Below are 13222 nucleotides of genomic sequence, written 5' to 3' on the forward strand. Positions count from 1 at the left end.
ATATTCCTGATTGTTTCGTCAGAATTAACTCTTCAAATGCAGACAGTAAAAATAGAACTAAATTTACTCCAACTTATAAATCAAAGAAAGGGTTTAATAAAGAAACATCATTACTCCAAACTTTGGGGCCTCACCCTGGGCCAATCCAAGCTCCCTACAATTCTACACAGGTTCCTATTTATAGTGAGTCAGCTGACTATCACATCATTCTGTAATTGGTTCCATGGTTTACTGGGTCAGCTGACCCTTACATCTTGTTACCATTGGTCACATTACATCCAATACAAAGTTGTCACCGGTTACATTCTAACACTGATGACCTATGCATTTTCCTACACTGTGATTGGTCTGATGGTGTCAACAACAGCAAATTCAAATTTGACAGAGTCCTGTTCACTGAGTGTCATCTTTAAACTGATAGGCTGTTAGCTGAGTGTTTCCTTTAAACTCATAGGCTACCAAAACGCAACTGCCTGCAAAGCCTGTTACCAAAGCAACCCTGATGCTTGGTCTGAATTACAATTGTTGCAATCCGTGTACCCTGTATTTTAAACATTCAAGCAATGAACACAAAACCAGCTTTTAAATGGACCACGCAATGTTTTCTTTCCCCTCCAGCAGTTTTTACAATTCTTTTACATTTCACAAATATGTAAAAACACGCATGAGAGTGAGGCGAGGAGCTCGTGCGGTAAGATGGACATCTGGTTACAGTGGATTGAGAGGTGAGCCTGTAATGATCCTTGAAAAATAGCATTTGTCTCCAGTTATAAATTATGGCCTCTTCCATTGACGATAATGTCACGTACATGTGTAAAATTAATTACTCCCATCCAATAAACACTGACTTAATTATGGTTTCATCTGCCTTGCAGTCAGATTTAAATCCTAATCTACTCAGAGAGGTTCTGCTGATTAATATAACAGTTATTACAAGATGATGATAAAACGCTGTTCTCAATAATTGATTCCAACCCCGCCGCCCCTCCCCCATAACATTCTGCCTGTTTGGACCACTGGAAGTTTACATTCAAGGGACAGAGTTTATAGGGAGAGATTGGACAGGCTAGGTTCTTGCTTTGAAGCGTAGGAGACTGAGGGATGATCATATAGAGGTGTATAAGATCAAGAGAGGCATGGATAGGATGAATGCACTCAGTCTTTTTCCCAGGGTTGGGGAAATGGGGACTAGAAGGCATAGGTTTCAGTTGGGCGGCACGGTGGCACAGTGGTTAGTGCTGCTGCCTCACAGTGTCAGGGACCCGGGTTCAATAAGCTTACCAAGCCCTTTGAGAGCTTGGAAGAGTGAACTAAAAATAAAAGCGCACAAGTAAATGGGAGGCAGGGGCACGGTGGTTGTGTCTAGTAACCTAGAGACCAAGGCTCTGTACCTGGGTTCGAATCCCGCCGTTCTTTTTGGTAAAACAATTGAAGTAAATAAAATAAGGGGCAAAGCAAGAAGGGCAGTGGGGAAATAGCCCGAAAGAAAAAGCAATGCGGAAAGGAAACCTAAAACAGTGAAACCAAAATGTGATTAAGGGGCTGGATAATACACCCCAGTCCCCTGCGGTGCCCAACAAGCACGGAAGGCCTCGATGGTGCCCTCGAACACTGCGTGTTCCCTCTCCAGGGGCACCTGGCTACAAATATAGGGGCTGACAGCCCAGACAACCCCCACCCCCACCTCGGTCGCCCACTGCCTGGACCCCTTTATAGCACCTGTGGTTCGGCCCAGGAGCAGGTTCACGAGGAGATGGTTCGAATCGCACCATGGCAGAAAACCATAAAAGCTGGAATTAAAAGCCATGAAACAATTGTCAACTGTTATTTAGAAAGATATATCTTTAGGGGAAGGCAATCTGCTGTCCTTACCTGGTCTGACCTGTATGTGACTCCAGATCAGATGTGATTAAATGCCCCCTGCAGTGGCCCAGCCAGCCACTCAGCTCAAGGGCAATTAATGATGGGCAACAAATGCTGGCCCAGCCCCCAACACCCCATGAAAGAATAAATAAATAAATGGACAAATTAAGAGTTCCATTAGAACCATTGACTGGCAAAAGAGTGGCAGCTGTTTCCACATTGAATGGCTTTACCCCGAAACATCATCTCATTCTACCCTGCCCATTTCCATTGCCTCGGGTAGGTATACAGAGTCCCGGCGTAAATACAATGAAAGTATTTATTAGAACCTTGAAGCATTCAACAATTTGCACCATTGCACGCGCACTATGTTTCCACTGTAGCAGAACACCCCAAATGTTCACACAACTTGATGATCAAACAACATTTCTCGCAGCCACAGCAGGAGATATGAGAGCAGATGAGCAAAAGTTTTGTCAAAGAAAACTTCAATGGCGTATCTTAAAGAGAGGAAGGAAACAAGGGAGTTAAAGAGGGTTCCTGGGCGGAAATTCCAGAGCTTCAGGCCTTGGCAGCTGAAGGTATGCCCGTTGGTAGTGGAGTGACAATTGGGGATGGGTAAGAATCTATAATTGGACCACCGTGGCACAGTGGTTAGCACTGCTGCCTCTCAGCGCCAGGGATCCGGGTTGGATTCCCGGCTTGGGTCACTGTCTGTGTGGAGTCTGCACGTTCTCCCCATGTCTGCGTGGGTTTCTTCCCACAATCCGAAAGATGTGCTGGTTAGGTTTGGTTTAGTTTATTAGTGTCACAAGTAGGTTTACATTAACATTGCAATGAAGTTACTGTGAAAATCCCCTGGTCGCCACACTCTGGCGCCTGTTCGGGTTACACTGAGGGAGAATTTAGCACAGCCAATGCACCTAACCAGCACGTCTTTCGGACTGTGGGAGGAAATCGGAGCACCCAGAGGAAACCCATGCAGACATGGGGAGAACACGCAGACTCCGCACAGACAGTGACCCAAGCCGGGAATTGAACCCGGGTCCCTGGTGCTGTGTGGCAGCAGTGCTAACCACTGGGCCGCCCATGTAATCATGTAATGATTAACGCTAATTTGTCAGTACGCAGAACAGGAGGACAGCAGAGTCGGGAAGAGACAATGGTCCAGATCAGAGTCCGGGATCGAGAACGATCGGGATCAGGATCCAGGATCGAGATCAGGATTGGGATCAGGGTCCAGAATCTGAGTGTTTAGTCAGTTGGCTGAAGTCTCCCTGAATACACCATAGTGTTTCACCCTTGTTGAATCTTTACCTGTGGTGGATTGGCCGTGCTAAATTCTCCCTCAGTGTACCTGAACAGGCACTGGAGTGTGGTGACTAGGGGATTTTCACAGTAACTTCATTGCAGTGTTAATGTAAGCCTACTTGTGACACTAATAAATAAACTCTGAAGCAAATATAGTTAAGTACAAATATTAAGTAGAATAAAAAAAGCTGATAATGGGGCCACATTAACCATTCTAAAATTCACTATTGCCCATCGCAGTTCCAGCCTTGACGTAAATTGAAATTGAAAGGTGTCTTCTGCAAATCAAGCCATACTTCAATGCATCCTCGATTTCACCCTATTCCCTGAACGGAGGTCTGAATTCAAATAGCTCCCAGATTTCAGCATAACACTTCAGTTGGTGAGAGGATTTTCCCACCGCAACGGCAGCAGGCCAGAGCAGATCCAGAGAGGGCTCACCTCCCCACAGGCATCTCTCCCGCGGTCCCACAGGAAGCATTCGTCATCCTGCGCCCTGCACACAGCAACCACCTCCACCAGTGATGGTGCCAAGGCATCTTGGTTCAGGACTCAACCTAAAACAGCTGTTAGGCTTCTTTAAGGTGGGACAAAGGGGTCTCATACTCAAATCGAAAACCTTGGCTGAAAACTTGAGCGGAGGTACATTGTGCAACTCTGTCTACGAAATAACTCAGTAAGAGTTTTAACAACACCAGGTTAAAGTCCAACAGGTTTATTTGGTAGCAAATGCTATTAGCTTTCGGAGCCCTGCTCCTTCGTCAGATGGAGTGGATATCTGCTCTCAAACAGGGCACACAGAGACACAAAATCAAGTTACAGAATACTGATTAGAATGCAAATCTCTACAGCCAACCAGATCTTGAAGATCTTTAAGATCTGGTTGGCTGTAGAGATTCGCATTCTAATCAGTATTCTGTAACTTGATTTTGTGGCTCTGTGCCTGTTTGAGAGCAGATTTCCACTCCATCTGATGAAGGAGCAGCGCTCCGAAAGCTAATGGCATTTGCTACGAAATAAACCTGTTGGACTTTAACCTGGTGTTGTTAAAACTCTTACTGTGTTTACCCCAGTCCAACGCCGGCATCTCCACATCATCCCAGAGGCCGGTGTCCCTTCGCCAGATTCCCTTTATTTACACACTCAATTCCACTCCTAAGAGTGCTTCAGGTACACAGTCAGAATCGGGTGTGTCAGTGGACCTGACACTCCCATATTTAAATGCAGGCGAGACTCCCCGATTGGGAAGGCAACCATTACCTCAATCAGGGAGCTCATACTCCAAGGGTCCAACCTGATGGGTCTCACTGAAGTCATTACAGTCTTGTTTTTGCACTTTTATAGTGATTTCTCCCCGCCCCCACTCCCCGGAAGACATAGTGCCTGCCTGGGGACACGGCACACACAAAACCCAGGACTACACACTGAGGCAAAAACAGAAAAATGCTGGAAAATCTCAGCAGGTCTGACCGCACCTGTGGAGAGAGAATAGAGCCAACGTTTTGAGTCTGGATGACCCTTTGTCAGAGTTTGATACAGCTATTGGGGCGAAGGAGATCAAACAATATGAGGGGAAGGCGGGATCAGGCTATTGAGTTGGATCATCAGCCGTGATCACAATGAATGGCGGAGCAGGCTCGAAGGGCCGAATGGCCTCCTCTTCCTATTTTCTATGTTTTTATTAACTGATTAAAATAAGTCATGATCCAATCGGAAAATACAGTTCAGGCCAGCATTCTCATTTCCCCGTTTTTCTGGCGTCCCATTTTAAAGTATACAAGACCAGTTGGGGCCAGTATTCTGCTTATAGTTTTAATTTGATCTTGAGCCATCGGCCTAGTGGGTTTCTGTGCCTCGGACAGGTACAGGAAAGGGTTCCATCTCTCAGCGTCAATGTCCTCAGTGCGATGAACAGAAAACAATCATTAATAATAAGATCAGCTGTTAATTAATGTTTAGACTGAATCACCGCCACTCAACACGACAGGCCTCCTGCGAACAGCTAGTGTTTATTGCCATAACCAAAACGGCTGGTGAGCGAAGTTAATGTGTTAATTACAATTTGCGTTGTCTTAGCGCTATGCTAATTAACCTGACAAATGTTAATCGGCAATTAAAGGCAGCTTGGTCGCCATCGCCGTGCCAACCAATGCCAGGGTGGGAGACGGGCCTGATTGAACCCGGCACTGAACCAGCTGGCCCGGTTGCCATGACGCCACCCATCACTAGATCCCTTGGCTCCGCTGTCGGAGGCTGGTTGAGGGGGGGGGGGGGGGGGGGGGGGGAGTCGGGGGCAACAGATTTGGGAAGAGTTTCTCGCAGCAAATGAGGCCGAGGCCGAGGCCCACCACGTGACAAACTCTTAGTTCTCTCTCCCGCTCTGCTGTTCAATCCCAATCCATCTCCATGGCAACTTCACCTTCTACCTCTGTCTTGCGAAGGTGAATTTTGGCAGATAGTTTAGACCCCATTCTTTGTCTCTCTCTCTCTCTGGGTGGTACGGTTTTGACAGGCACTGGATAGGCCTGCTAGGTTAGGACCCCATTCTTCATGGGTGACACGTCTGTCACAGAGCTGTCCGACCATGATGGGCGCTTTGTGCCCCAGCTCAATCCTGCCTTCAGCAGGCGCTCAGTTCCTGGAGGTTGGTATTTGACGGCGATCAGGAATGGGAGTCCATGGTCTGATACCCACCATTAGCCCAGAGGACATGGAGCCCAACTTTCATAGAATCCCTACAGTGCAGAAGGAGGCCATTGGGCCCATCGAGCCTGCACCGACAACAATCCCATTCAGGCCCTTTCCTCTTAACCCCATGTATTCACCCTGACACTAAGGGGCAATTTAACATGGCCAACCCACCTAACCTGCACATCTTTGGACTGGGAGGAAACCGGAGCACCCAGAGGAAGCACAAGCAGACACGGGGAGAACCTGCAAACTCCACACAGACAGTGACCCGAGGCTGGAATCGAACCCTGGCGCTGTGAGGCAGCAGTGCTAACCACCGTGCCACCCAAAGTACCCGGCTGGCATGATGAAATGACATGGAACCTGTACACTGGACACAAGAAGCGAGGTTAGTGAGCGGAAGGAGGTGAGATGCGAGATGTGTAAGATAGCGACAGAGATGGTTTTATTTTTCTTTCTGGGTAAAGGACAACTTTCTCACTCACCCCGGACATATCAGGAGGGGCTATTGCAGCCAGCAACGTGGAAGGATTGTGAGTCAGTACTGATGAACTGGTTCTGTCAGTCCAACTCCTTCACATCGCTGGCCTCAGCAACCCCTCCCCATTCTCCACGCAGAACGATCTCCACTTGCCTGGATGGGTGCAACTCCAACAACACAAAGCAGCCCCGCTTGATTGGCACCACATCCACAAACATCCACTCCCTCCACCACCAATGCACAGTGGCAGCCATGTGTACCATCTACACAACTATAGTGTCCATGCCGATGCTATAGTTAAGCCTACCAAAAGCCTACTTTTTCAGAAGACTAAGGAAATTTGGCATGTCCGCTACGACTCTCACCAACTTTTACAGATGCACCATAGAAAGTATTCTTTCTGGTTGTATCACAGCTTGGTATGGCTCCTGCTCTGCCCAAGACCGCAAGAAACTACAAAGGGTCGTGAACGAAGCGCAGTCCATCACTCAAACCAGCCTCCCATCCATTGACTCTGTCTACACTTCCCGCTGCCTCGGAAAAGCAGCCAGCATAATTAAGGGCCCCACGCACCCCAGACATTCTCTCTTCCACCTTCTTCCGTTGGGAAAAAGATACAAAAGTCTGAGGTCACGTACCAACCAACTCAAGAATAGCTTCTTCCCTGCTGCTGTCAGACTTTTGAATGGACCGACCTCGCATTAATTTGATCTTTCTCTACACCCTGGCTATGAGTGTAACACTACATTCTGCACTCTCTCCTTTCCTTCTCTATGAACGGTACGCTTTGTCTGTATAGCGCGCAAGAAACAATACTTTTCACTGTGTGCTAATACATATGACAATAATAAATCAAATCAAAATCAAAACAACTCATTGCAGCAACTCACCAAGGCTCCTTCAGCAGTAACCCCCACAACTGCCACCACTTTGGACAACGGCAGGGGGTACCAGGGAACACCAGCACCTAGAGGTTCCCCTCCAAGCCACCCACCATCGTGGACTTGGAAATATATCGCTGTTTTGTCACTATCACTGGGTCAAAATCCTGGAACTCCCTCCCCAACAGCACTGTGGGTGAATATACACCGCAGGGACTGCAGTGGCTGAAGAAGGCAGCTCACCACCACCTGCCTGGGGGCAATAAGTTCTGGCCTTGGCAGCAAGACTGCTCGGCCAGAATGAATTTAAAATTTATGCCACTGTGATTCCTCCTAATACGATTGGCTCCGCCCGATAGTTTAAATAAACATATTGACTATGAATAAAAATGTTTGAACAAAAGGATGCAAAAGCTAAGTATTAACAAAGAAGGTCAGGAGCAAGAAATAACTTAAACGGGGCCAGTCCCTCTTTAAACATGGGAACCAACAGCTTCAGGTTGGGGTCAGCAATCAGGGCTTCCATATCCTCTCTGAACCCCATTCATTCTGTGGAAATGCCGGCGTAAACACAGTAAGAAGTTTAACAACACCAGGTTAAAGTCCAACAGGTTTATTTGGTAGCAAATACCACACAAGCTTTCGGAGCTCCAAGCCCCTTCTTCAGGTGAGTGGGAATTCTGTTCACAAACAGAGCATATAAAGACACAGACTCAATTTACAGAATAATGGTTGGAATGCGAATACTTACAGCTAATCAAGTCTTTAAGAAACAAAACAACGTGAGTGGAGAGAGCATCAAGACAGGCTAAAAAGATGTGTATTGTCTCCAGACAAGACAGCCAGTGAAACTCTGCAGGTCCAGGCAACTGTGGGGGTTACAAATAGTGTGACATGAACCCAATATCCCGGTTGAGGGCGTCCTCATGTGTGCGGAACTTGGCTATCAGTCTCTGCTCAGTGACTCTGCGCCGTCGTGTGTCGGGAAGGCCGCCTTGGAGAACGCTTACCCGAATATCAGAGGCCGAATGCCCGTGACCGCTGAAGTGCTCCCCAACAGGTAGAGAACAGTCTTGCCTGGTGATTGTTGAGCGGTGTTCAATGAACACCGCCCTGATTGCTGACCCCAATGAACACCGCTCGACAATCACCAGGCAAGACTGTTCTCTTCCTGTTGGGGAGCACTTCAGCGGTCACGGGCATTCGGCCTCTGATATTCAGGCAAGCGTTCTCCAAGGCGGCCTTCACGACACACAACAGCGCAGAGTCGCTGAGCAGAGACTGATAGCCAAGTTCCGCACACATGAGGACGCCCTCAACCGGGATATTGGGTTCATGTCACACTATCTGTAACCCCCACAGTTTGCCTGGACCTGCAGAGTTTCACTGGCTGTCTTGTCTGGAGACAATACATATCTTTTTAGCCTGTCTTGATGCTCTCTCCACTCACGTTGTTTTGTTTCTTAAAGACTTGATTAGCTGTAAGTATTCGCATTCCAACCATTATTCATGTAAATTGAGTCTGTGTCTTTATATGCCCTCTTTGTGAACAGAATTCCCACTCACCTGAAGAAGGGGCTTGGAGCTCCGAAAGCTTGTGTGGCTTTTGCTACCAAATAAACCTGTTGGACTTTAACCTGGTGTTGTTAAACTTCTTACCCCATTCATTCAGCAGGGAAGAACCCAGCGTAATGTTCCCAAGGACCAGCAGATGGCAGTGATGAGCAATGCTCCAACAGGGAAGTGTCACACTGTGCCTTAACATCAGAAAATCCTCCATCCTTTTCTTTGTCTTTGTTTCAAGTGTGTGATTCACGGTATTTCCATTTTCTCACTCGTTTCCTCCACACTTCACCTGAGGCAATAATCTCCCTGGGGTGCCACAGCCGCCTACTGGTAACCACCACACCCCCCACTCCCGTCCACATCTTCAGATTGGCATCATTGAGGGCAGAAACATACAGGCAGATATCTTCACCAACACACGCCCCACACGTATTAACCACACCGACAATCACACTCAGACAACACACACACACTCACAGACTCACACTCAGACAACACACACTCACCCAGACAACACACACACACTGAGACAACACACACTCACAGACTCACACTCAGACAACACACACTCACCCAGACAACACACACACACTGAGACAACACACACTCACAGACTCACACTCAGACAACACACACTCACCCAGACAACACACACACACTGAGACAACACACACTCACAGACTCACACTCAGACAACACACACTCACCCAGACAACACACACACACTGAGACAACACACACTCACAGACTCACACTCAGACAACACACACTCACCCAGACAACACACACACACTGAGACAACACACACACACAGACTCACACTCAGACAACACACACTCACCCAGACAACACACACACACTGAGACAACACACACTCACAGACTCACACTCAGACAACACACACTCACCCAGACAACACACACACACTGAGACAACACACACTCACAGACTCACACTCAGACAACACACACTGAGACAACACAGACTCACAGACTCACACACTGAGACAACACACACTGAGACAACACAGACTCACAGACTCACACACTGAGACAACACACACTGAGACAACACACACTGAGACAACACAGACTCACAGACTCACACACTGAGACAACACACACACACAGACTCACACACTGAGACAACACACACTGAGACAACACAGACTCACAGACTCACACACTGAGACAACACAGACTCACAGACTCACACTGAGACAACGCACACTCACAGACTCACACACTGAGACAACACACACTGAGACAACACACACACACTCAGACAACACACACTCACAGACTCACACTGAGACAACACAGACTCACAGACTCACACACTGAGACAACACAGACTCACAGACTCACACACTGAGACAACACAGACTCACAGACTCACACTGAGACAACACACACTCAGACTCACACTGAGACAACGCACACTCAGACTCACACTGAGACAACGCACACTCACAGACTCACACACTGAGACAACGCACACTCACAGACTCACACTGAGACAACGCACACTCACAGACTCACACACTGAGACAACACACACTCACTGACTCACACACTGAGACAACACACACTCACACACAGAGACAACACAGACTCACAGACTCACACACTGAGACAACACACACTCACACACAGAGACAACACAGACTCACAGACTCACAGACTGAGACAACACAGACTCACAGACTCACACACTGAGACAACACACACTCACAGACTCACACACTGAGACAACGCACACTCACAGACTCACACACTGAGACAACGCACACTCACAGACTCACACACTGAGACAACGCACACTCACAGACTCACACACTGAGACAACACACACTGAGACAACACACACACACTCAGACAACACACACTCACAGACTCACACTGAGACAACACACACTCACAGACTCACACACTGAGACAACACACACTCACAAACTCACACACTGAGACAACACACACTCACACACTGAGACAACACACACTCACAGACTCACACTGAGACAACACACACTCACACTGAGACAACACACACTCACACACTGAGACAACACACACTCACAGACTCACACTGAGACAACACACACTCACAGACTCACACACTGAGACAACGCACACTCACAGACTCACACACTGAGACAACGCACACTCACAGACTCACACACTGAGACAACGCACACTCACAGACTCACACACTGAGACAACGCACACTCACAGACTCACACACTGAGACAACGCACACTCACAGACTCACACACTGAGACAACACACACTGAGACAACACACACACACTCAGACAACACACACTCACAGACTCACACTGAGACAACACACACTCACAGACTCACACACTGAGACAACGCACACTCACAGACTCACACACTGAGACAACACACACTCACAGACTCACACACTGAGACAACACACACTCACACACTGAGACAACACACACTCACAGACTCACACTGAGACAACACACACACACACTGAGACAACACACACTCACACACTTGGACAACACACACTCACAGACTCACACTGAGACAACACACACTCACAGACTCACACTGAGACAACACACACTCACAGACTCACACTGAGACAACACACACTCACACACTGAGACAACACACACTCACACTGAGACAACACACACTCACAGACTCACACTGAGACAACACACACTCACAGACTCACACTGAGACAACACACACTCACAGACTCACACACTGAGACAACACACACTGACAGACTCACACTGAGACAACACACACTCACAGACTCACACTGAGACAACACACACTCACAGACTCACACACTGAGACAACACGCACTCACAGACTCACACTGAGACAACACACACTCACAGACTCACACTGAGACAACACACACTCAGACTCACACTGAGACAACACACACTCACAGACTCACACTGAGACAACACACACTCACAGACTCACACTGAGACAACACACACTCAGACTCACACTGAGACAACACACACTCACTGACTCACACTGAGACAACACACACTCAGACTCACACTGAGACAACACACACTCACTGACTCACACTGAGACAACACACACTCACAGACTCACACTGAGACAACACACACTCAGACTCACACTGAGACAACACACACTCACAGACTCACACTGAGACAACACACACTCACAGACTCACACTGAGACAACACACACTCACAGACTCACACTGAGACAACACACACTCACAGACTCACACACTGAGACAACACACACTCACAGACCCACACACTGAGACAACACACACTCACACACTGAGACAACACACACTCACAGACTCACACTGAGACAACACACACTCACAGACTCACACACTGAGACAACACACACTCACACACTGAGACAACACACACTCACAGACTCACACTGAGACAACACACACTCACAGACTCACACACTGAGACAACACACACTCAGACTCACACTGAGACAACACACACTCACAGACTCACACTGAGACAACACACACTCACAGACTCACACTGAGACAACACACACTCACAGACTCACACTGAGACAACACACACTCACAGACTCACACACTGAGACAACACACACTCAGACTCACACACTGAGACAACACACACTCACACACTGAGACAACACACACTCACACACTGAGACAACACACACTCACAGACTCACACTGAGACAACACACACTCAGACTCACACTGAGACAACACACACTCACAGACTCACACACTGAGACAACACACACTCACAGACTCACACACTGAGACAACACACACTCACACACTGAGACAACACACACTCACAGACTCACACTGAGACAACACACACTCACACACTGAGACAACACACACTCAGACTCACACTGAGACAACACACACTCACAGACTCACACACTGAGACAACACACACTCACACTGAGACAACACACACTCACTGACTCACACTGAGACAACACACACTCACAGACTCACACACTGAGACAACACACACTCACACACTGAGACAACACACACTCACAGACTCACACACTGAGACAACACACACTCACAGACTCACACACTGAGACAACACACACTCACACTGAGACAACACACACTCACTGACTCACACTGAGACAACACACACTCACAGACTCACACACTGAGACAACACACACTCACAGACTCACACACTGAGACAACACACACTCACACACTGAGACAACACACACTCACACTGAGACAACACACACTCACACACTGAGACAACACACACTCACACTGAGACAACACACACTCACAGACTCACACTGAGACAACACACACTCACAGACTCACACACTGAGACAACACACACTCACAGACTCACACACTGAGACAACACACACTCAGACTCACACACTGAGACAACA

Source organism: Mustelus asterias, chromosome 14 (genome assembly GCF_964213995.1).
Source record: "Mustelus asterias chromosome 14, sMusAst1.hap1.1, whole genome shotgun sequence".
Classification (NCBI taxonomy): domain Eukaryota; kingdom Metazoa; phylum Chordata; class Chondrichthyes; order Carcharhiniformes; family Triakidae; genus Mustelus; species Mustelus asterias.